This window comes from Falco naumanni, chromosome 6, assembly GCF_017639655.2.
Source record: "Falco naumanni isolate bFalNau1 chromosome 6, bFalNau1.pat, whole genome shotgun sequence".
NCBI classification, from domain to species: Eukaryota; Metazoa; Chordata; class Aves; order Falconiformes; family Falconidae; genus Falco; species Falco naumanni.
The window spans coordinates 4,140,303-4,166,897 of record NC_054059.1 but is presented as its reverse complement, the minus strand read 5'-3'; the positions used below and the strand labels follow the sequence as shown (position 1 = coordinate 4,166,897).

At 41.1% G+C, this 26,595-nt stretch overlaps 1 long non-coding RNA gene across 3 annotated transcripts in view; it reads left to right on the top strand.

Annotated features, from left to right (window-relative positions):
- The first annotated feature begins 3,557 nt into the window (after positions 1 to 3,557).
- LOC121090616 overlaps positions 3,558 to 26,595 on the top strand; it is an 81,147-nt gene continuing 58,109 nt past the window's right edge. For all 3 annotated transcript variants that reach the window (XR_005828631.1, XR_005828629.1, XR_005828630.1), the window contains exon 1: positions 3,558 to 3,820. This is a non-coding gene — a long non-coding RNA (uncharacterized LOC121090616). The remainder of the gene's footprint in view (positions 3,821 to 26,595) is intronic.

The following is a 26,595-nucleotide window of genomic DNA, read 5'->3' as shown; positions in this document are numbered from 1 at the left end:
GACTTTAAATGCTAAAGAAATGTAAATACCTTTTAGTAATGTGCTGATGGTGATGCTTAGTGATGCAATGAGAGATGTGGAAGTGCTGATAATGATACTCTTGCATAATTTTTTTCTCCATGTAAAAGGGACCAGGATGTGAATCAGAAGCATGGGTATGGCACAGCAGTGTCCACAGTCCTTTCCCAGCCCTGCTGGGGTTGGAATACTATAAATATTCCTGTGAGATTTTGATTCAAAATGGAGCACAAATTATGGGAGGGCTGAAGACTGTTTATTGTTGCTGGAGCAGTAAGATACAAATTAATAAAGAAAGCAGCAGCAACAAAATGCTGCCGGTCACAATTTGTGATATAAAATTAAAGTAGACAGCCCAAAGGAGCTAGTGACAATAAGTAAATAACATTTACAAATATGCTGGAGGAAAAAAAAAAAAGGCAAAAGCAAGAGAAGCAGTCAGTCTCTTGATAGATGACAAGGGTAATAAAAACCAGAGGGATGAGGCTTTGCACAATTCTCTTATCTTTCTGGCCTTGTTCTCACTCATGCATCCTAAGCTGGAAATGGGATCCTTTCATGTTTAATGGGAAGGGACATATAGTATAAAGGAAATAAGAAGAGCAGACATATTCCAGTGCCTTCAATGCTGCTTGTGTGAGCTTATCACCATATGGGGAACACAAAATCTTCAACGCTGTGGCAAAGCTCAGCCCCAAATGTTTGGCAAGGCTCACAAAACTGCAGTCAAGTCCTGCCTTTCCTGCTAGGTCTTTACATGTGGCCCCTCCACCTTCCCACAGCATCTTCACCCTGGTATAAAAGAACCATCACAGCCCTGCATGGGCACTCCAGGACTAGATGGGTCAGGAGGCAAGCAGCTCTTGAGCTTCTTTCTGCCTCTGCTCTAGCTCCTCCACAAAGGGTTTATCTGCCTTTCTGGTATCATGTACCCCTGTACTGTGGGTTGTCTAAAACTCTTCCTTATCTGCTAGAGATGTGCATCACACAAAAAGGACGCAACACACTTGAGTGACTTTTTTTGACTTCCCAGATTCCGTCCTAGTGCAGATGAGGCTTTTTTTTTTTCAGCAGATCAAGCTACTAAACCAATGCTCCAGTCCTTGTATTTCCCTGCTCTTCTCCCTCTGTGTGCCTTGACATCGGCCACCTACTCTGGCAGGCTCTGCCAGGATTCCCATCGCAGCCTTGCCACAAAGCCTCCTTCACTGGTGCCTGTCTTCACCCCCTGCCCTCCCAGCAGCTGTCCCTCACTGCCTGTCCGGGATTCACGGATTTCTCAGTGCCACTCCTTTCTCCTGCCTCCCTCCCCCCTCCTCGGCCTCCTTTTCCCCCCATCTTCCCATCAGCAGCAGCCCCCGTCTCCATGTCAGCTCCGTGCCCCTGCCTGAGCTCAGCTGTTAACAGAAGTCCCTGGTGTAACATACAATTACATGGTTACGAATTATGGGGCTCTGTTTAGTAACCAGACCTTTGCTTTACTCCAAGTGGCAGAATGTAAGTACACTTGAAGCTTTACTTTCTGTGGAAGTTTAACGGCTGAGGCAGGGAGCTACATCTGTGTGGAGAGGAAGCTGGAAAGATTTATGGAAGGAAGGTAACAAGAGCTTGACAAATAGTGAAGTTATCCCGTAGAGGATCCCTGTGCTCCTCTCAGCCTGCCTTCCTCGGAGCCGGAGCTGCGCCGGCCTCCAGGGCTGTTCAAAAGGGCTCTGCAAACCTGCAGCGTGGCGGGAGCGTGACAAACGCAGCCAGAAACGTGCTGGCAGCCGGGACCTCCCCGGGCCCGTAAGCTGCTTCTAGCTGGAGAGGAGTGGGATGGAAGGGCGAAGGAAATAATCCGGGGGAACTCCAGATGAAGAAGGTGCCCGGGCTGGCTGCCAGGGCCTGCACACCGGCGGGCCCCCGGGGGCTGTCCCACCCCAGGGAGAGGGCTCAGGCAGCGCTGGGCTTGCACGTTGGTGCAAGATCTTAAGGACTTTGGCGTATTTAGGAGTACCATAGAAATGCTGTTAAGTTTCTTTATGCAGGATTGAGTTCTTCTTAGAATGAGATGTTTACATTTTCCCCCAGCTGTTGGTTTTTGTTGTATTTTCTGTGAATGTGTTCAAAAATGCTTCCTGAGAGAGCTGGGGTGTCCCGGTGCCCGTGGGGACCCGCGCCAGGGGCCTCTGGGCGGGAAGGCGCATGGAGGTGCCCGCGGCCCAGCCGGCCTCGGCGGAATGCAGGAAGAGTCTTCCACTCTGGCACGCCGAGTACGCTGTGCACGCTGTTTATCCTTCTCTAGCTGGTACTGGCCTGACATGGCTACGCTGCTCTTGCTAATGTAGCAGATTTATCGGGAGCAGATTGCCGGTGCTGCGGCCTGGGTTTGCTGTAGGAGCCTGCTCAGGTCGCGAAGCTCAGGAGAGCAGTGGGTGACCCGGGCAGCTGGCCCTTCACTCCTGCGTGGGCTGACACTGTGGCCTCCAGCACCTTCACTCAGCACAAAGCTTGGAAAAATCAACAAGTAAAACCTGTAACAGGCTGAAGTAGATTAACTAATGCAAAGTGCTTTTCTTCCCCTGATGCAATTATGAGCTAGTTCTTCGTTTAAATAAATACGTTTTTTGCCACTAACATGCAATACCTACAATTCCTCGTTTGAAAGCTGTGGTTTGATCACGCATTCGTGTGTGCAGAACGTATATCACATATGCATTGCTTCTGTCTATAGAAAATAATGAATGTATAGAAAGAATTGTAGTGAAATTCCGTAATTTCACTACATAAAGTAAAATTCCCACAGCAGTGTTGCTGAGCAGCACTGAGAGCACACACTTAACATAAAAACCATTCCAGAAGAAAAAACATGTCATATGTATGATGCAATATGATAAAGCTAATACCTGTCTTGGAACCTGAAGCTTTGGATCTTGTGATTTCTGTGTGTTTAGCATTTTCAGATGTTGTGATAGCAATCTTTTCCATTAATTTGCCATCTAGTTGCAAAAACAAAGCACTGCTTTTGTTTTATTTGTTTACATTTTATTTACAGCATTCCGGCTTTACCAGAGGTGCGTTAAATTATTAACAGGTTATGTCCATGTTCACAGAAAAGCTAAATTGAATCCAGTACAATGTGGGTTTATTAAAATACTGGCTAACAGATTCGCTTTGCCCACAAAACTGTGCACTGTAGTCTGGAATATTCCTTTTCCAATTAAAGCTATTTATTTATTTTGATTTCTAGCAGTCATGGTGAATTCTTGTCAGTGGTATTTTTTTCCACAGAAATGCTCTGTATTTTTGCAGGAGTAAAACTGCATGTTTAATTGGTTATTTTAACACCTTTAGTGCAATATCTTCATGCTTTAATAGGGCTATAATTTTTAAATGTAGGTCCGTTATTTTCTATGGCATGAACATTGCCAGACTTCTCAAGTGTCTTGCTTCTCACTGGTGTCTCTGATTTCACATTAAAATCCCTCTTTGTCCCTCCTCAGTCCCTGCTGATGACCCTTATTAACCAGAAGGATTTCTAGAGCTGAAAAGCTTATCAGGTTAGAAAAGGGCATGTTACAAAAACGTGGTTTTATCAGAACTTAAAGTAACCATCACGATAAAGAAAGAAAAGCCTGTGGTGTTGCACGGGGCTGCATAAAGATAAGCATGCCGTAAGTTAGCTGACTTTTTCTTAGTATTTTTTCTGCTATGGTGGGATGAAGCGTTAGGAAGCATTTAAGTTTTACTCCACTGAAGGGCATGAACTCTGCGCAGTATCCTGCTTACCTAGCACTTGACTGAACCTTCATGTCATCAGGTCAGTTCTTATAGATGGTGAGAACCAGGTAATTTACCTACTTTTCATATGTGTTTGGGGAAGCTCAGCTGAACTCTTGCCCTCTTTCTGTCCCATCTTGTAGAAAAGGATGTGAGGGATTGAGAGAGGAATATCTGTATGAATGGCTTATGCTGAATGCATGAGGACAGATACTGCATTTGTGTCAGCTGGTGTCACGCCATGGGCTGGCAAGGGGGACTTTGTTCATTGACACTGGTTGGAACCTGGGTTTTTGAGTTGTGCCTCTTTAGATGGCAGTTTAATTGATTTCATCAGAGCAATTAACGTAGTTTTGCACAACTTTCTATGAGTAAAGTTAGCAAAATAGGGCCAATTATGGTAAGAAAAGTGTTACATTCTAAAATGCAGTGTGACTGAAAAAGGCTAGGCTCATGGTATTCTTATGACTGGGAAGTGCCAAGGGCAGAGGATAAACATGATGTTAGGTGTGTAAGGAAGGAATATCAAGTATGAACAGGAAACTGATGTTTCACATCCTTCAATGCTAGGGAGATATTTGCCGGAATAATAATGAATCTGGCCAGAATATCGTCAAGAAGGATACTGAAAACCAGGGAAGTGTTATTACCCTCATCACAAATCTTTCACAAGATTTAACAAAGGTAGTTTCAAGTCTATAAATGCACCATAAATTTAGACATGTAAGAAACGATGTATTTTGATTCTCCAAGAGGAGATTAAAAGGTGAACTGATTATGATTTACACTTAACGTAAGGAAGATATTTGTGGAGATAGGTCTTTAATACAGTGGAAAAGCCATAATGGGATCCAATAGTCAGAAAATAAGATGGACAAATAAGATGTGTGGTTTTAGTATTGAGGGTAATTAATCTACAAAACTTAACTGGGAATATGATGGCTTTTCAGTTGCCTGGTGTCTTTGAATCAATAGGATATTTTTCTCAGAGATGGGCTATAGCTCACCGAGACATTGTACACTTGATGCAAGACTCAGTTGTTAAAGTTCTGTGAGGATAGGAAAGGTCAAGCTAACTGATCATATCAATCATATGATATCATATCACATAATATCATAGCATAGCATAGCATATTTTATCATCTACCCTTGTACACTTATGAATCAATTATGTCATCTTGTCCAGCTCTACGTTTTGATTCCTGTTTTTATCTGACCTAAGTTTGGGTATAGAGACTTTATGCACAGTAGTCTATAAAATCACGGAGAGGGTCAGCATTATTTCTTGGGAAAATTTGTGAACTGCTCATTTTTCTGCATTTCCATAGTAGTGAACATCAACTGTAAAGCAAATGGACCTTGAAACCCACAGTAATCCCTTTGCTGCCCTGACCAAGTGGTCAGGTGGTATATGATAACGTGTGGCTGGGTTCAGGGTCCACTGTCTCAGCCTGCATAGACATGCAAAGAGGACGTTTTTGCGCAGCCTGAACCCCTATAGCAGTAGTTCATGCTGAGCTGAATATACAAGAAGATTTGCATTTCTTCTCTGTTAAACACTTCATTCTTTTTAAAGTATGTCTTCTTTCAAACAATACTGTAAGGGAGGAGTGGAAATAGAAAAGACCAGTCTTAGGAGGGTTTTTTCTTTGTAGCCACTTAAACCAAGAACATAAGTGAGGATTAAGCTATCTGAACAAATAGAAGGCTGATTCTCCATAAGTTGAGACATGTATCAAAGCAAAATCAAAATACTTCCTTTGCAAAAGTCTGTCATTATGTTGCTGGTACTTTTGAAAACACTTGTTTTATTCAAAAGCTTTGTTATAAAATCTTCATGGGAGTAAGGAGATGGCTAAGAAGTAGTCCCCATAAGCTGTAATTGCAGAATCATAGATGTAACAATTATTTTTCTGCTCTTGGAGTCTGCACAGGACTGCCTTTCTCTCATCAAGGATTATAATAATGAAAAAATTACAATCATGTTGTCAGAGCATGGTTCATACTTTAATTCAAAGTATGTGGGCTTAATTCTGGCAGTGGTATAACTACAGTGAAGTTTATTGAAGTTACTCCACAGAGGGATTAGGTGCTGTTTGCCTCCTCATGCCTCTGCTTTCCACTCTGATAAGATACCTTTATGTAATCAGTCAGGTTTTTCAACCATGGGTGAAATATTGACTATAATATTGTTTTTATCATTTCAAGCCGCAACTTAATTTTTGTTTCAGTAATATCTTTTTTCAATTGGTGACAAACTGTGGTATGTTGTTTCTATTTAGGCTGCAAATATGCGATAAATACATACTCCTGGAGTAATCAGAAGCTGAACTCTAGTAATTATGATTAATACTGTTTGGAAATAAATTGTGTTAATTTCAAGCTGAATGAAATTCCAATAGTCGATTTTCACCAAAAATTATGCTTGCAAGATCGTGCACCACCCCCCATCTGTGATGAATGTATTCATGTTACAGTGCTTTTATTTGTGAGGAAATCTCAGCTTCATTTTGCTCTGCAATGCAATTTATGGCATGAAAATGCTACAATCCAGAACTGTGCACTCCTCCTTTCCAAACAGCTAACACATGATTTTTGACTTGCAACAAATCCATTGCCTAAAATAAGAAGGAAAAATTGGGGTGGGGGGTGGGGTGGGGTGGGGCGGGGAAGTGGGGGTATTTCAGTGGGGGTATCTCTAATTCTAAAGTCTTTAACATATTACCAGTGAAGAGAAGCAATATATTCTGACACCTCAAGCACAGTAATATCTCCTGTGTCATCACATTACAGAGGGATTACATGTATTTAGATATCCTTTATGGAATTTAAGAAGAAATGTGAGGCATATGTTGTACTACTCTTAACCCTATGATGTAGAGGCACCTAGGGAAGCCAAACTGATAGCTGTGCACATTTATAGAGGTCTTCTGATGCTTGGTCAGTGCAGCACAGAACGAGTTTTCTGGAAAACATAACTTCCCTGAACTGTTCCAGTAGCAGCACAGAGTGTTTGCGCACCCTCCGAGGACCGTCTGCGGAGAGTGAAATGGCGTTTCTGGGGTAGGTGTGCAAGTGTTGGCCTGTCTGCAGGGGCAAGAGCACAGTAACTCACTACGGTGGGAACAGGGGAAGCAATGAATGGTGTACAGCCACCGTCCTGGCTATTTACGTGTTACTACCTTCTATAGGCCAAGCTGTAGGGTGTCATAGCCTCTTTTCTTGGAGCAGCTCTAGAGCACACCAACCAAGCAGGATGGGGGAGTGTTACCTGACAGTGGAGGGATAACAGGGGATGGTCCCTCCATCTTTTGCAGAGAAATAGGATTTTTCCTAAGACCTTGGAAATCCAGTCGTTAGTGGGTGGAAAGTGATGGGATTTTCTTGTCTATGTAAATATACTTTAGTTTTGACCTAAGCAGGTTCTAGTTCCATGTTTGTAACACTTTTCCTGTGGCAATTAAAGTAATTATTCAGTATTTGATTGTATAAAGCTCACCTCAATGAACAGCAAAACTCCCATGGGTGTCTGTAACATCAGGTATTGCCTTCTGTTCTTTGGGTACTCCCAGTCAAATGTGTCTCGACTTTGGCTGTAAGGCAGCTTCCAGGCTCTAATGGTTACTCTAATAGCTACAGAGCATCCCCCACCCTGGGAGCTTTGTTTATCTTTCCTGCCCCTATGTCCTCTTTGTCTCAAACTCTTGACAATGCTGTCAGTTGGTGTGGCTATTGTGTTTACTCTCTTCAGTTTCCCTTTGAAAAGAAGGACTTGGAATTTAAGTCATCAAACCCATGGTTTTGACAATACGAAAACCTTCATCTAATAAACTGTATGTAGAACAAAAATAAATTCAATGCAGTAAGTGAATGAGTTAAGTTTTGTGTCACTGGGGGAGTATTCTATAAAAGCTGTGACAGAGATGAACAATATTTATCTGTTTTCATGTTTCATAGTTTCTCAAACTGCAATGCCAAAAAGGCCTATTAGGATCATCTAATCTGGGCCCCTCCTGCATAAATAGAATTTCACCCAGTAATTTTTAAAGTCAAGCCTGATAATTTCTTTCTCCAAAAATGTAGTCTTTTAGCAGCTTTGTGCTTCTTAATGTTTATTATTGATTTAAGCATCCTCCATCCTGCTCTTAAAAATGCTTTGTTTAAGGAAGGAAAAAGTACACTTTGTTTCTTGGCTGAACAAAATAAGCTTCTTTACTCTTTACTTACTTGGCATTTCTCTCCTTTCTCTGTAACAAGAAACTTCTGCATAGCAGCTCAGGGCATTTCAGGGAATATTCTCAATTGTCAGTAGAAAAAGCTCTATTGATTTCAGGTAGCAACTGGAGAAAAAAATAGAAAAAAGAAAACAGGAGAAGAGAAAATGTGAATACCTGGCATATGATTAGCAGATTCAGCAGCTTCACTCACTTCTGAAATTGTTTATAGACTGAAGGACAGGTTGATAGCAATCACTCACTTCCTCCAAAATAATTATACTGTCCATGTCAGCTTTGCTTATCCTCGCAAAACAGTTTGAAGAGTTGACTCTCTGAGATATTTATTCCTCAGTCTAAAAGACAGGAAAAAACAGTGATAGTGGCATGAATTTTCAGAATTGCATTTGAGGAACAAGCAGGACGAACTGGAAACGTAGGTCAGTTCCCAGAACTATGATATTATTGGTATTAGTGAGACTTGGTGGAGGGAGTCCTACAATTGGGGTGCTGAGATGGTGGGCTACAGGCTGTTTAGGAGGAATAGGCAGGGCAAATGAGGAGGAGGTGTTGCACTATAGGTAAGAGAGAGGTTTGATTACACAGCCCTTACATTTAGTAAGTGGATGATGTATGGAGAGCCTCTGGATGTGGATTAGGGGGATGGAAAACAAAGGAGATGTTGTAGTCAGTGTCTACTACTGATGGCCCAGCCAGGATGTCAGCACTGATGAGTTACTCTATAGGCAATTAGGAGAAATTTCTGGATCAGTAGCCCTTGTCCTTATGGGGAGATTTCAGCTTCCCAGACATTAACTGGAAATACCATAGTGCTGTGATGAGCAGGCCTTGGAAATTCTTGGGGTTTGTAGGAGAGAACTTCCTGTCACAGGTACTCAGTGAGCCAACTAAAAGGCTCCCTCCTAGACTTGCTGTCTGTGAATAGAGAGTGGCTCGTGGGGAATGTGATGGTAGGTGGCTGTCTTGGCCACAGTGATCACGAAATAGCTGAGTTTAAAATTTTCAGTGTAATGAGAAAAAAGGACAGCAGAGTTGCTGCCCTGGACTTCAGGAATGCAAACTTTGAGCTTTCACAGGGAGCTATTTATCAGAGTTCCATGGGGATCTGCTTTTGAAGGCTTAGGAGTCCATGAGTGCTGGTCATTCCTTAAGAACCACCTTTTAGAAGCACAGGAGCAGGCTATTCCACAGCATTATAAGTCAAGCAAGCAGTGCAGAAGACCAGCTTGGCTGAACAGGCAACTCCTCATGGAATTCAAGAGGAAAAAGAAATTGTATGATCTCTGGAAGCAAGGTCAGGCTTTGCAGGAAGAGTATAGAGCTGTGGTTTGTTTATGCAGGGACAAGACATGGAAGGCCAAAGCTCACTTAGAGTTGAAATTGGCCAGTATTCTTTCAGATAATAATAAGGGTTCTTTTAAGTATGTTAATAGGAAGAGGAGGTCTGAAGAAAACATTGGACAGATCCTTGTTGAAGATGGTCATATGTCTAATAATGATGAAGAAAAAGCAAAGCCATGCAATGTGTCTTTTGCCTCAGTGTTTAATAATACTGATAGACCTTGGGCTGCCAGTCCCCTGAGTTGGAGGACCACAAATACGGGAACAGCAACTTTTCACTTTTGGACACTGAAACTGTAGGGACCAGCTGTGTCAGGTGAATGGACCCAAGTCCGTGAGGCCTGATGGGATTAATCCCAGAGTACTGAAGGAGCTAGTGGATGTTATGGCAGGACCCTCTCAATCATCTATCAAAGGTCTTGGCAGTCTGGGGAGGTCCCCACTGACTGGAAGCTAGCCAATGTTATTCTTCTACAAAAAGGGCATGAGGGAAGACACAGGGAACTACAGACCTGTTAGTCTAACGTCAGTTCATGGAAAAATTATGGAGAGGATTATACTGAGTGCTACTGAAAGACATTTAAAGAATAATGCAATCAACAGGCACAGTCAACATGGGTTCACAAAGGGAAAGTCCATATTGAACTAATTTGATGTCCCCTGCCTAGGGGATGAAGTGGATGTAGCTTTTCTGGGTTTTTAGTAAGGCTTTTGGTACTGTCACTCACAGCATCCTTCTGAAGTTGTCCAGCTGCAGGATGAGCGGGTTCATGGTGTGCTGGGTGAAGAACCGGCTGAAGGGCAGGGCTCAGAGGGTTGCAGTGAATGGGGCTACATCTGGCTGGTGACCGGCCACCAGCGGTGTTCCTCAGGGCTCAGTTCTAGGGCCAGTGCTGTTCCATATGTTTATCAGTGATCTGCATGCAGGAGCTGAATGCACCGTTAGCAAGTTTGCTGATGATACCAAACTGGGAGGTGCTGGTGACTCTCTTGAGGAGCAAGAGGCCTTGCAGAAGGATCTAGATAGATTGGAGCACTGGGCTATGATTAATGGGATGAAATTTAACCAGTCAACGTGCCAGGTGCTGCACCTAGGACGGAGTAATGCTGGACACAAGTACAAATTGTGAGGGAAGTGGCTGGACACAAGCCCCGAGGGAAGGGGTGGGGGTGCGGGCTGACAGCGGGCTCCATGTGAGCCAGCAGGGTGCCCCGGCAGCCAGGAGGGCAAACGGCACCCTGGGGTGCGTCAGACACGCTGTGACCAGCCGCAGGAGAGGTGATTGTCCTGCTGTATCCAGCCTTGGTGCAGCCTCACCCTGAACACTGCGTGCCGTCCTGGGCCCCACAACTTGAGAAGCTGTGAAGGTCCTTGAACGCATCCAGAGGAGGGCAACACAGCTGGGGCAAGGGCTGGAAGGAACGTCCTACAGGGAGCGGCTAAGGACTGTGGGCTTGTCTAGCTTGGGGAAAGGGAGGCTGAGGGGCGACCCCGTTGCTCTCTACAGCTGCCTGAGGAGGGGAAGCGGAGAGGGAGGTGCTGAGCTCTTCTCGCTGGTGTCCAGCGATAAGACATGTGGGAATGGTTCAAAGCCCCTCTGGCAAGAAAGTGGAAAAGGTGAGGAGGTTCTCAGCCCTAGCTAAATAGTCTGAAAAAGAATATAAGGAATAGAAAAGAAATGGAAAATGTAAGTTGTGAATACTAGAGGCTTTTATAGTGATATACATTTTTATACAGTTCTTTGAATTTCGAATCTTAAGTAGCATAATGTTACAAACTAACCATCTCTAGAGTTAGGGCAAAAAATATATAAAACCAAAGGAACCACGAAGTAAATGGTGTGTGTGGACAGCTGTACTGCTTATGTTGATGTTTGGTTTTACTTATTCAGTTACAAATGGGAAAAGAATACAAGGGATAGCAGCTGGCATAAGGCATACCATTCTCTGCTCTTCGTTGCTTATTCTGTGTCTCCTGGGAAGGATATAACAGGCTTGGCTGGACCTGATAATCAGGAGTACTGTACAGCAAAGGACCCCGTAAGTGACACCACTGCATTTGTGATCGAGTATCAGTACCTGCGCTGGCATATTATGAGGTGAATGCTGTTCTGCAGATTTGTACCTAACAAACATGAGAACAGAACAAATGGTTGCTTGTATATACATCTTAAATGTCACTAGATAAATTTGCAAATATTTATTACAAATAAATTATTTGATTTTGTAAAGAATTTGATACAAATGATGGCTCTGTAGCGAATACAAGATTTTATTTCTCTGGAAGGGCCCAGTTAAGTCATAAACTACAAACCCCCAGTGCAAATGGCTTATGAACGGCAGCAGAGCTCTAGGAATGAGTTCATTTGTTTTCATTTTGGGGCCATCTGTTGTTATTTCTAATATGTACTTCTTAGCTTTCGCCTTTGATCTTTGCAGTTTCCAGTTTTTTAAATTTTTATAGATAACGGTTACATGTTTTAGTGATGTAAGTGAAAGGATATTATCACTTTAAGTGACTTAGTGGGAGCTTATTATTAGTTTACTGCCCTGAGAATTGCAAATAAATAAGCCGGTAAGTAAATATTATGGAGACATGGTTGTGTCTCTATACTTAGGGGTTGTGACTAACTCTGTGTTTCAAAGTTGATTGTAATGTGCTCCCTCACAGGAAAGTTCACTAAAACCAAAGCAAGATGCCTAATAAATCACACATGAAATGTCTTGCTGGAGATTAATCCACTGTGCAAGCTCTGAGGGTACTCAAAACAAGGCTGGACTGGAGTGCAGAGGTAGTATTTTACCTGCATGTATACTTACCCTTTTTTCTTTTTTTCTTTTTTTTTTTTTTAATGAAATCCTCAAAATTATTTTCTGGAATAGTGCCAAATATATGCATGTGAACTAAAGCAGAATGAGTCACTCTTGCAGTAGTGACTGGGATACAAAACAACTGGTGGGATAGCAGTTAGCACTCAATCTTTTCTTCTCTCTATCTGTCACTTCCCACACTTCATTATGAACTGGTCATGTTCCTGAAATGAAAAACATACTCTCCAGGAAAGATAAAAGCAAAAGGAAGTGGTATTTATCTGTCTATCATCCTTTCATTGTTATTTCTTAGTCCCAGTCATCACTAGAGCTTATTTCAATATTCCTTTATCACTGGTTTATATTCTCACTAACATTGCTTTGCAAACTTAATGCTTCAAATACTCCTTGTTTTTTGCTAAAGGAACTCTTTTTTAAGCACACCTAGCCGAAGTCACATCTGCCCAGAAAACCTGCAGCCTGGATGAACCTATGCTGAGAACACGTCCCTTTCTTCTCTAACCTCTGCCTGGATCAAAACAAGTTTTAATTCACTGTGTGATGATTCAGGACTCCTCTGCTTAGATTGCTTCTCCCCAAAATCCAATGCAAGAAGGCAGGGAATGGGTTTGGAAATCAAAGTCATGCCAGGAGAGATTCTTCTAGTCAGCTGTAAGCAGCCACAGTCCAGGCATCCGTACCTGCCCTAGGTGTGTAGTGTACCTTTACAGGCAGCAGGAAGGAGCAGCAACACGAGAAGGTGCTGATTATTTCATCTTAGAACAGGTGAAAAAATAAATCAGATGACTCATGTCTGAAGGGGGCCACTCCCTAAAAGGAGGTTGGAGTGACTGGCTTGGATGCACATAGCTGCTGTAGGTGTGACAGGTCCTATGGTCGCTGGCATATAAACAGAAAGCTCTGTGGCTCAGATCCTCTGTCACTCAGAACAAAGCAGAAGGCACCATTTTGCCATTATAACTTTGGTGTGCCCCATTTTTGACCACTGTGAGCGGTTCTGGCTCTACATCAAAGAAGACATAGGGGTGTTAGAGCAGGTGCAGAGAAGGTGTAGGGCAGCTGCCTAATGAGGAGGGGTCAGCAGATGTGGGATGCTTCACCTGGAAAGGAAAAGGCTGAGGAAGGATATGACTGAGATTTTCAAAGATTTCCAAAGTCACCAAGGAGCTAGATAAGGTAAAGGCAGAACTGTTGCTATTCACCAAGCCCTGTACAGTTGGATCTAGAGGACAGCATCAGGAGCAGAAACGTACCTTCCAACACCCCTACGCCAACAGCTGCAGGTGCTGGGGTACACAAAGAAGAGACTGTAGAAAGTAGCCTGGCTTGTGGGCTGTCCTTAGTAGTATCCCTCTTCTTGTGCAAGTTAGAGGCATGATACTAGGCTAGATGGATTACTGGTGAGACCCAGTGGGGCACATTTTAACGTTTCCCTTCACTGACTGTGTAAGAAATGAAGAATAGCTGTGCTCCTAATTTCTATTTCTTGACAATTAATATTGTCTGGCATCAGTCCCAGGCTGGGTGCTCTGAAAGCAGCTACCTGTGATGTTGGTCTGACTTTCTGGAACCACAAGGGTCCACCAAGAGCTCTGTCTTTACTAGTGAGGTTTTGTTCATCAGCCTAAATGACCTGGGAGAGAGCAAGTTCTCTCTCCTCCTAATGAAATCAATGAGAATTACGGGCACTGAGTGTATTCCAGCAGGTGTTCAGCATCCCACAAGGTCAGCCACTTGGTTAATAGACTGAAGCTGTATAAAATGGTGTATGCTATTAGCAGCCAGGGGAAAAATCAAAAGGTAGAAAAGGACATTGGGCAGAGCTGTCAATTACATATTGGAACAAGAAAAGAGAGAGACTGTAGCACTTAGAGCAGAAGGGTTTAGACAAAATAGAAAAAGGCGCTAAATGTTTATTGCTGTCAAATTTATTCTACCTTCCAGAATACTAAGTATTTTTAGTAATGAAAAAATTCTGCAGCTTCAAATGTACTAAAGAATCTCCAGTGCACAGTCACATTGCTCAGTGATACTGAACCCTAACTTGCCTCCAAGTTTGAACATATTCTGGCTCAGGTTAGACCTACATATTTAAGTAAACTTGACTTGATTTTGAATGCTTGCATGCACAAAATAAGCAAGTCCCAAAAGCCTGGTCAGCTCAGGTCAAAACAACAGTCCATAAAGTTTTTGAAATGAGTAAAGAAATTTCATGGAGCTGGTAACCTCCATTTGACCATTCACCACACCAGTCATATTTGCTAAACTTAATTCATAGCATCTGTACAAGCCTGTGTCTCACAGTAGTGTAATTAAATTCATAGAAGCTTGTCATACTTTTAACTTTGCAGCTGGGTGTAGCATTCAATAAATAATACCAATCTCATACCACAAATTGACTCTAATGCAAACAGATACAAAAATCAAGCCTGTTCAGAAGAGGCTATTAGTCACGTAATGGAAACAATAACTGAGTTAGAATTGCTCAGCTAATCAGCACATGCTTTAGTATCCCATTGCTTTTTATTCTGAGTTCTAAGAGACCGTATCAGAGGTTAAGTTATCAAGTTCAGTTTAATTTTTCTTCAACAAAAGCTTTAACTGTGAAGGACTGCGAAGACCTACCCCGTGCCTCATGGTCTGGGGAAGGCTGTGCATCGTCTGTCGGCAGCAGGAGCTCAGTGCAGTTGGTGCTGTGCTGAGGTGCTCATCATCTGACAGCAGTGGTGGAATGCTGCCCACAATAGTGCTCTCTGAGAATCAATTACGTGAGTAATTCTGGCAATTAGTAACACAAACCCTGTGATATTGCTATACATGGTTTGGCAAGATATTAACGTTGGTAAATTCGTAGTTCCTTCATTAAAAGTGCCTGTGAAATGCATCTACCTCTTCATCAGAACTGTAGTGGTGGGTTCTGGGTTGCTCTGCTCTTCTTCTGCACAGGCAAGGAACATTTTCCACCCCTCTCAAACCCTCTGGGCCAAGAAGAATCTCTCCCAGATCTCCTTCATTTTAACTCTTCACAGTACTTCTTGCATTGTGCTGGGCTAAGGTAGCTTTATAGTTTCTCAACATCAGGTATTCCTTTCTCATATTTGATTACTGAGCCTGTGAACACTTCAGGGCATGCAATATCCATTGCCCTAGCATGGTGGTTTTCTCACTTGGGCTGAGGCTGCTGGGTGCTTCTGCAATAGGAAAAAGATGATATTTTTCCAGTTTTCTAATCATCTGATATTGCATTCTGGTATCAAAACTCCCCTGAAGTAATTGTTCATCCTTCTGATCCCTAATTGCATTTATCAACTCAGTATGAAACCTATTGCTACCTGGAGCTTTGTCTTCCTTTATCCAAATATTTCCTCGCAACTATTTTCATAATCTGCAAAAGCACCTACAAAATATATCCTCACAGGAGGCACCGTTAGAATTCTTCTTAACAAATACAGAGAAAAAAAGTCATTGAGTTTTTATGTTACATTCAAAATTACTGTTAATATGAAGGAATATTTTTTTCAGCATACAAATCCCATGCAGCCCTATAGGTTGTGAGATAAAAATTGTTTGTATATTATTAAGTTCATGCTGTTTTGAACCACAGAATCACTTTGGTAATATTTTTCTTGGAAAATCAATTATATATGAAATTGTGTAGCAATTTAGTAACATAAACTCAGGTAATAATATAATTAAAAAGAAAATACTTACTTGCTGCACAGGGTATTTTGTATGCATCTTAATTATGTACCTTTGCTTGCTGACTTGTATTATGTTTATAACCTTTGGGTAGGTTTAGCATCAGGCGGATAGGAAAATAATAAAAACTGATATCATAGTTAGACTTTAGTTGTAATTTGAAAAATGATTGGTATCTAGATCTTCACTGCCAGTGGCACTGTGAATTAGGAAAATGGATTAAAAAAATATTCCTCAGCATGTAGGTCTTACATACTAGTGTAACGAATCAGACCTCAAGTATCCAACTGATCGTGTTTTAAGTATTTTAGGCCAGATTGGTCTAAGTAGTGTAAATAGTTTGACTCCAGCAAAGTCAAATTCTTCATAGTATTTGTCTGCTGTGAGTCAGCTCTGAATTTGACCCTTTGTTTTATTGTTCATTTTAATGGAAAGGACTTTGGGAAATATTCTTCCAAGATATCTTTACAGCTGTAGACATGTACAGGGAAAGATTCCATTTTTCTTATTTTATCAGAAGTAATTTCTTTGGTTCCTATCTCAGCATGATCCTCTTTATACATCTTTTTGCTTGAATTAACTGTTTTATTAGGAGCTGAAGACGATGAAATCACTACATTCATTCTCAGCATCACTGAAGTAAATGAGGTAAGACTTAGCCAACTAGCCAAGTGAGGATTTCAGGCTGATATATCAATATTCGTCAAAGTATTTACAGACTTTCAGAGTCATTAATTAGCTGTGGCATGTTGAAGATTCAGTTCAGTGAAGACAAACAGGCTGTATTCCCTTCAAAAGCTGGATGAGGTTTACTGCAGTCCTGACCTGAGGATTTGTTCTGCGTTGCATAACAAATCAAGCACACTGTGATTATAGCTCCACATTAATCACTTTATGCATTGTTTCCTTACCAGTCCTAACAAGTTTTTTTTCTCTAGGACTTTTAAATTAAGTCTAAAATCCCTGAAGAGGACATGTCTCCACTACTCAGAGAGCATGGGCACTTTCTTAAAGGAGACTGCTTCACTAACATTGCCTGAGTTTAGGTGGGCATGTCCAATGAGTAGTTGCCTAGTTTCCTGTTGTGGTCACTGCCAGTCTAACCAAGACGATTGATGGAATTTATTCTTCTGACCAAATGCAGGCCAAATAAGCTTCTTTCCAGACACCCCTGATAAACTCAGATGTACTCATGTATGCTGTATAGACCTTAATATGAGATAAAAGCAACTTTTGGTGCCTAAAATGTAGGTGAAAGTCAGATACCCATGTTAGATAGACTTGTTCTTTAAACTTCACCATTATGAGAGGCAGCCTGTTGTTCAGGGATATATGATGGATGCCTTATGTGGCAAAGACATGTTTCAGGTATTGGTGGAGTTTGCTGGTGTTGTCACATGCCCTTTTACTCATTTTGAACCTGCTGCCTTTTTTAATTCTGTAAAGGTGATATGTTATGGTTTCCTGTCTTTTGACAAAAACTTAGCCTGCATCACACCCACAGAAAAAAACAACCTGTGGTGGAGGTGGGTAGACCAGAAAAGTGGCAGGTCAGCTGGTCTAGATTCCATTGTTGTCTCTGTGCAGGGTGTTTTACTGTCCAGTTTGAGGTCTTTGGGGGTGCCTTACCAGCAGGGAGCTCTGTTAGTGGAACAGAGGCAGGTGGTGTGGTCCTGTCCGAAAGCTGCACTGAATGCACCCCTTCTTTTTGCCTGCTGCCTTTTTTCAGGCTGTGCTTTTTTCATTGATAATGCTTCTTTTGTTTACATGTCCCTGTTGTACTCTGGTCTGAGGTGTTTCATTGGATTCTAACCTGAGAAATTTCTGCCAGTTTGTTCAAACTCTTACCACCAGTCTCTTCCTATAAGGTGCTGGCTTGAGCTGTGGTCTGACTTATTTTTCTTTAGGTTTTAATATTTGAAAGGACTAAATAGATCCTAGATCTCCTGGATGCTTTTTCTGTTGTAGGCATTGCAAGATAACTCCTTCTTTCCCTCCTAGTTGCGGTCTTACTTTGATGTAGTATTTTTCTCTTTACCAAGTATAGTGTATCAGCCTTAATATCTACCTCCAGCTGTACTATTTAACTCTGGTTTTAAGTGGGTATTACTGAATTTTCTTCCTTTTTCTGCACTGCATACCTGTGGACTTTCTTCTATGCATCCTCCTTCTTCTTTTTAAGGTCACATAACTGCTGGATTGTTTTCATTTTCCCCCTTGGACCTTTTGAGTCAGTATTAAGGTGCTTTTTAAGGTCCATAATGGATCTTGAATTGAGTTGGAAGGAAAGGAGACCGGAAGGAAAATAACTTACTACTGCAACATTTTGGGTAGGTCAGCTTCCTTCCTGATGATCACCTACAATACAACATCTCTGTACTTACTCTTGTAACCCTTTCTAGTACATGATAGGAATTGATGAGGATTGGTTAACCAAAATGAGCGACCCCACCGTTATGTAAAAAGGAGAGGTACTAAATCTGGCAAGCAGTAGTTCTCCCTTTTTAAATCTCTACTTTGATTCCACAGCCTATTAGAAAAAGCAGCTAGGAACTGACTTCTGCTTAAGAAAGCCAAGTACTCAAAAATATTCTTTATCTCTTTGTATTCACAGTCAAAAATTCATATTTACAGATAATAGAAAAGCTCCACAGAACAACCTGAAACAATATAAACTTGCCTTTTGGCCAGTAGAAAAGTAATTTATTTTTGTGACCCAGAGGAGAGAAGGAAGAATTAATGCAACAAAGACAGATACCAGGACATGCTTTAAAATTCCCAGGACATCATTTCAGACCCTGCAAATCATTCTTCAGATACCACTGAATAAGAAGAGTATGATGATAACCTGTTTCTCTAACCTAAACTAGAATTCCAACAATGGTAAATTCACCTGTGTGCCCCCTTTTCTGTCTGCATGAGTGAATAAGCATTGAATGTGTTTCAAAAGTTTCCCCAGTTTCAGGTGGTTGGACAACCCAGTGCAAAATCGCAAAATTAGGTAAACAAGATAGATTGATGCTGAGGACATTTAGGGTGAATAAGATCTTCTAGTTTATACGTGAGGCAGCCAGATAAATTAATAAGGGAAATTGAAAATCATTTATACATGCCACATCAGCAGGCGTCTCAGCAAAACTGCTGGTGAAAGGTCACAGCTCATCTACTGGTGAGATGACCAGCAGTCAGGCTAAAAATTATCCATTTTCAGACACTGCTTAGGTACTTTGTTCACTGTGGAGGCAGAAGACCTTCTTTTTCTTCTTCTTTTTCTTTTTTTTTTTTTTTTTTAGCAGGCAGAAGCAATAAATCAGCTGGTTTAAGAAGACCCAGCTAGCCCAACACAGATCGATTTCACGGGGAAGTCGATGGGCTGCTAATAGAATTACAACTACCTGTCAAAATAGGGAAAACATATCTGTGACAGTGACAAAGGGCAAATCAATTGAAGAAGTGTTGTGGGCTCGTTTTTACTTTTTTTTTGGAGTTATAGATGCAAAGTACATCTGTGTCTTTCAAAGCCTGCAGCTGTGCAAAACAGCAGTATGTTTATCCCTTTACAGGAGTCACCAGTCCTGCAATACTGAATTCTGTGGTTACTCTATTTCTACTGCAATCACTAGGCTACACCTGTGAGACAAAGCTAAGGAGCTGCATCCAGAGCTATGTGAGCATGTATTTCTTATGTATTATGAAAGCTATTTAAACAGGTTTTATTAACAGCTGTAATAATTTGCTCCAGGTTAAAAGCCTTGGCACATTTTGTTTACCACAAACTGTGGGTTTTTTTTTTTTTCAATTACGCACACAAGTTTGCCATTTTCAGGTGGTTTTTAGTGTTTGTATAGCTCAAGCAGAAAATTAGTTATAACAATGTTGTTGGCTTAGAAATTATGTTACAATTTGCGATAATTAGATAAAAATTGGGTTATTGAACAGTGGAAAGTTGCTGTTATGCTGCAACACTATTCTGCTGCCTGTATAGGGTGTATATAACCTCTGCCCTTCATACATTACGTATCTGCATTAGAGATCAGAAAAATTACATCTAGTTAAAAATGTAACTAAAATATGTACATACTTTTTTGATGCAACAGTTTGTGTTGGCTCTGCAGATGTCATGGTTGAGTACTGAGGTTGTGAGATACTTACCAAGTCATGCCAGCACAGGCTTCTGCTCTGCTGGTACAGCTCCAAAATATTGAAGAAATACTATAGGAAAATAAGTAGGGTGACGCTCCTTATTGTCCTCTCACTGCAGCCGTTCCTGAGTCTAAAACTGCCTCTGACTTTCTGTAGAGAAGACCACATAGCTTTATGAATTTTGCATACATGTGTGAATGACAACTTGGAAGGAAACTGTAATCAGAGTTAATTATCTGGGAATTTTCCTCTTATCCCATTACTTGCATTTATAAACCAAAGAAACATAAGTCCTTTTGTTTCACTTCTTAGCACATGTCACTTTGGACAATGATTGGGTGCCGAAAACTGTCCTGTCAAAATTAAAAAAGCAAACATTTTTATTCTCCAAAATTTACTCACGTGGTTTCTTTCCAATATATGTATATACAGACACATATATACATGTGTATGCCACACATTTACAGAAGTAATGAAAGCAGTATTTAGAGCTATACTGCTTTGTTAAATAACCTGAAGGACAGTTGAGATGATACATTTTGCAGTGCTACCTGTATACAGGCCCAAATTACAACGCTGCAAAAAAAAAAAAAAAACCCGCAACTAAAGCGGGGAAACTTCCTTGAAGTCATTTGAATTTGCATTTAGATAGATGATAAAACTTCCATTGCCTTCCAATGAGAACAGGATTTCATACAAAGCAATTAAACCCCACCATAAGAGGAGTCAAGGTCAAAATTCTCAGACCTGAGTATCTTGCTTTTCTTGCATTTCCTTGCTTCCTTTGCCTATACAAAACCAGTGCCCAGCTGTGCTCTTTATCACATGCTGCAACTTTTGTTGACTTTGTTGGGTCCTTCAGGCTTACATGAGTATGGCAACAACGTCTCTGGAGGCAGAACCGTGTTTTAAATTCTTTGGAGCAAGGAACAAAGTATAACATTAATCTTTTTGTAGAGCATTCTATGCATTTTTAACACTGTGATTTTTAATAGATAGTAATAATAGCAATTTTGAAGTACCCTGCAGATTCTAGTAAAGGACTTTCCTTCAGAAACACTAACCCCTGCTGCTAGTTTGCAAATCTTCTAATTCATTGCCACATGGAGTGTCCTATGTGAGCAACATTTTTTTACTTCGAAACAGATAAAGCTGTATATTTTACCAACAAAGGTTCCCTGACGGCATGTTACCGTTTCTCCTGCGTGGGACTACAGCTACTTTAAATCATTTCCAAATAATGGTAGTGGATAGTTTAAAGATCATGTATAAGTCATTTATTTAAATTAAGGATTTAGATTACCCATCTGTATTTCAAAGCTTATAGATCTGTACTAAACCGGTATATTTTTCCCAAACAGGGTTTTCATGATGCGAGCTATTCAGTGAGTCGCAGTATTCCTCAGAAAGTCACATCATCCTTAAGCTATATGTATCTGTGAGAAGCGCCTTCCTGTCCCCGGCACGCCGTGGATGCAGGTCTTTGTGCTGCGCAGATCTCGGGAGCCCAGCGGGGAGTGGCTGGGCTGGCGGTTCACAGCTCCTACAGCAGGGAAAACAACGGGGAAGCTATTGCTGAGGCTCTCAGAACAAAAGCTATGAGGTTAGATCCAAGCAGTGAGTGATGATGGAGTAAGTGTCTCTTCGCTGTAGACCACAGCTTTCTGGAGCCTTACTGACTTCAAAAGTAAAACTCCAGGAAAGAGGGCAGACGTTCCCATTAGTTTCAAACAGGTATATAAAACCCTGGGTAACCGAAAAGGGTTTAACAACAGCTTTGCATTGAAACTCGGAAAAGAGCAAGTGGCTAGAGCTTTGTCATCATGGCTTCAGAGTGTGTCTGGTTTATGCAGCCCAGTTTGAACTGCGCATGCTGCTTTAACTTTGATCTATGTTTTATAAAGCAAGGCTTAAAACTCAAAGCCTTAGGTGGGAGAGTTGCCATGAACTTTTAATATCTCACAAATAAAAAAGCTTGAGGGAGGGTTTGTCTCTCCAGAAGTGCCCGAAAACCCAGTTGTATGTGTCTGGGAAAAATATGTGGGGGAATAGGTTATGGAAACAGTGAATCTTAAAATACTAGCACAACAAATATGCAGCAACCGCAGGTCTGTGCCTTAAAAACTTGGCATCCTTGTGCTGGGTGGTACCTGGGAGCAAAAGCTACTGGAGACAGAATGTGTAAGCACTGTAAGCACTGGTTTTTGCTCAGCATTCAGTCACTATCATGGTTATGTTTGGCCCACTTCTGTAAACTATGTGCTCTAATATGCATTATGGGCACTCCACTAACGAAGGTATTCACTTTTCTTAAATAGAATTTCAGTGAAATATGCCTTGAGAGGATGTATGACCCTTTAAAGGCAAGAACAACTATTAGTTACTATGGAAGCCTAGAAAATATTTGTTCAGTGCTCTCTTAAGCATGCAGCCTGAATGCCTCGCAAACACAGTGTCACCATTATAAATTAAGCAGAGACAAAGTGCCTGGCTGTCTTCTGTCATTCCAGTTTGATACACAAAGTCCTGTGAACTCCAAGGCTTTTCAGCATCATCACATCGGTGCAACACTGGAAAACCAGATTCCTGGTTGGTTTGTTAGCACTTTTGAGAAGAGATAATGCTTCTACCCCTTTTGAGGATCATGCTTACCAGATCCAGTTTTAAAAGGGCTAATGTTTTAATGTTGTGCTTTAGCATGTGTAGCATATACTGAAAATATTCTAAAATACCAAGGGTAACAAACCCTGATGCAGCTTTTAAAAGACATTTTTGGAGCCCATTCTTGCACCATTCAAGCCACTGAGTGATTAAAGGAGTGTACTCAACACCTGCAGTGCAGTGTTACCAGAACTGCAGATTTCCACTGCATTTTAAAGGAGCTGAAGAGCTCATGTCTCCTCAGTGCTGGCTTTTGATATGTGATCTAAAATAATGCTGGCATTTGATATGTGATCTAAAATAACCCTAAACATTAAATAATGTAAAGCATATCTGAAGGGTTTTAGGCATCTTATCTGCATATTCAACTTTTGGTAATTTCATCGTAATTTCCAGATAAGAAGAAAATTTTGAAAGATGAAAAATTGAGGAAAACATTATTTTTTTTACTGTATTTTTCAGTATTACTGCTACCTCCTATGACATCCCCCTCCCCGTGCTTCCACCGAAATAAAATTTAAAACAAAATTTGAGTAAAAATAAAGCATTCCCTCCAAAAAAGCTCAAGGCCAAAAGGAGGCAAAGTAATTCTAATTAATATAGTTTAAGACCTACCCACAATATGGAGGATTTATTTTCTACAAAGCTTTCACTCCAATTCATTAGTTCCTTCACAGAGTTATAAACTGCATTAACTCTCCTGTGCAGAAATCAGCACTGTTACGGAGCTCTTGAGCAGATGTGATACAAGAGAGCCTTTTGATATTTTTTTTTTTTTTTAACTCAAAGAGTAATGACACTGCAATATCATGTGGTGAAGGAGCAATAATTTGATAAACATTGTCTTTGCATTAGATTAGAGCAATTAATCTGATTCTAATTTAGCTGAAACATTACCATACTGGAATCCCTAGAGCCCGATGAATAATCTCTAAACACATTGACACACTCAGCAGACAAACATTATCTCCACTCATACTGTTATTCCATATGGTCTCCTCCCATTCTGATGGAGGGCACCCTGCTGTTTCAATCAAATAAATGTCAATTATCTGAGATAGATTTTTTTAGTTCACGAGCACAGGCTTACAATTCGGCAACAGCGGCTGTGGAACAATTGTCTGCAGTTCACCCCTGATTGCTGCTGCCTCCTTTTTCAGCTGCAGACCTTGCTGGGTTGTTGTCAAACTTCGTTGCATCATACACAGTTTCAAAGGCTCTCTCTTGAAAATTGTAGGCACAGAAAATGATTTGTACCTGGGGAGAAAGCAGCAAATCGTAGAACTGGCAGAAGGGTTTGCCATGTAGACTTCTTTACACTATTAGCTGGGATGGTCTTTATTCCTTTTCTATTTGTTGATCTAGCAGGGTGCCAAACTCTCAGTGACTTAAAGCTGCTTAGACAATTTGATAGGATCTTACTTTTCTAAGGCAATAATGAAGTCTTTTGCCTCAATGGGTTATGGGCACGTTCACCACTTCTCACTGGCTGCCTTGCACTTGTAATTGAAAACACTGTGAAAGAAGACAGGCTGAAAACTGCAAGCCCTTGGAAGCCACAGTTTTGACCACTGCTACAAGTTTCAAAGCTTATCCAAAATACCCCTTTGGTGTGGTAATCACACTGCTTAGTATATTTGCCTAATGTTGTGGATGCTGTGGTGTCTAACGCAGAGGGAGTGATGTGCAATTCAGGTTGCATAGTGCCTAATGCCATCAGCAGAAACAGTCAGAGCATCCAGGGTAGATCACTCTCAGCAGTGGTCTGATCACGGCACTTTGCAGGCTGAACTTGTTATTATATTGCATCATATATGACCCCTGTTATTTAGGGTAACAGTTTTCTTCTCTGGATGTGCCATGTTAGGCAAATACACCCAATGGGAAGGAGGGATGGAGATGGAAGATTTTGTTGAACTGTGCTCTCTTCAGCTTTCAGTTTGGATGCTCAAAGTAATGTAGCAGAAGCTACTCTTTCTTCATCAAAACACCTTAAACTGTGTCAGATAATCCTATCGCATGTGCTCCGAGGTATGTGGCATAAGTTGATCAATTATAGTTGTTTATATAGATATGCCGTCTTAAAGAGAGTGTGTTGGAAAAAACACTTGGCAATCTGACATAGAGAAAGTTTTAAAAATTGAGAATTCTGCGCTATTTTAATGATACTTGGAATACAGCTTGACCTAAGTGACATGGCCATTGGGAGAAGAAAAGTTTGATGAATTTGGCCTGTGATCTATGTGAAAAACTGCTCCTCTGATCATATGTGTGAAGGCCAGTGCGGCATTCCTGTGGCTGAGAAAGTCTTTGGCTTGAATAAGTCCTTTTAGGTCCAGTAGACTGAGGTAGTAAGTACAGTGTGAATGATTCTCAGCAGCTTTAAATCATGCCTGTGAAACTGGCCTATTCTGACTTACTCAGGTATAATCTGCTCTTCCCAGCTCTCTTCCCACTTGCCTTCCTCACCAAGTTCTCTTCAGCATGCATCACGTAGACCCGAAATGCTGTACTATCTTACCACTCAGGAAAAGTCTTATTTTTCAAGATGCTGGCTACCTTCCCCTCTTCCTAGCATCAAATGGACTCCCAGATACTTCGGTACCTCAGGAGAAAATTCATTCATTGCCCTTCCACCAGATATTCCTCTTCCCTGGCACAGGCAGCTGGAAACACAGAGAACCTGTCAATAAAGTGTAGTGATTTGCATGCAGCAGTTATCCATACTTTTCAACAGCAGATAGGGCTTTCAAACAGCCGTATGGTTGTCAGTTTCTGATCTGGAATTTTAGGCTATCTGTAATTGTGTTATATAAATAAAAAGTGCCTCTTACTTTGGATTTGGACATTCTGTCACCATTAATGTGCCAATAAAGGCTTTGCTTGAGGGACATTGTGGAACAACATACTTCTGCTAATGTTGCTCAATAAAACTATTAATATGATCAATTTGATTTGAAATGTCTCTTGTCTTGTAAAGTATCAGATCATTAACTTTAACAACGTCAGAGAGTTCCGACTATCATATTCAACTAAATTAATGTCCAAGGAATAGCTAAGAGCTCATGTTGCATAATGGAAAGTATTAACGTGCTGTAGTGGAAAGTATTAATGTGCTGCTGGATGTAAATAAACTCAGCAACCTTCAAATGCTTCAGGAAGGATGTAGGCTTGCGCTAGTACACGCCATAAAAGATGATGCGATGAAAGACATGAGGCAGAGAAGGAAATAATAATGATTCTTGAACTGAAGGTATGAGATAAAGAAAAATGGTACTGAACACCTGAAATTCGCTTGTAATCACAGGGATGTGTTGATTTCTCAGGGTCTCCGAGTGAGGCAGGTTATATGCTATTGGGAGACAAGAGTAGGGTCAGGAAGTGCCCAGAGAAGAAACTCTACTGGTACTGTTGCATTAGCATTTTAGTTCAAATCAGGACAGCACCTCTGAAACACAAATCTTAATCTTTCCAGTTTACAATACTTGGGTTCATATGTAGAGCTGCCTTGGAGTACATGAAAGTAATCTGAAAGATGTGGTCCCAGCTTGCACCTAATTCACTGTTTGTGGCTGATCAAGTCCATAGGAATAGACTAGAGCTAACCAGAAATAAAATACCCTGAAATTCTTGTAAAGTGTACAGTGAGTCCTCAGCCCTAACTATTAGACACAGCTAATCCACCTTTACTGAGCCACACTGCTTGATTGTGTGAACATAGCAGTGAAATATACTGGAGACTCCTTTCTCTGCCCCGTATATATGTTCTCACCATAATATGCTCTGGCTATATGGACACAGATAACTATTGAACAAGCTAGCAGCAGTTGTCCCAATTACATTTGGGAAAGTCATGATTTTAAGCCTGTTTTCAAAAGTATCTGTGGGTGCTCTTGTACTGGCA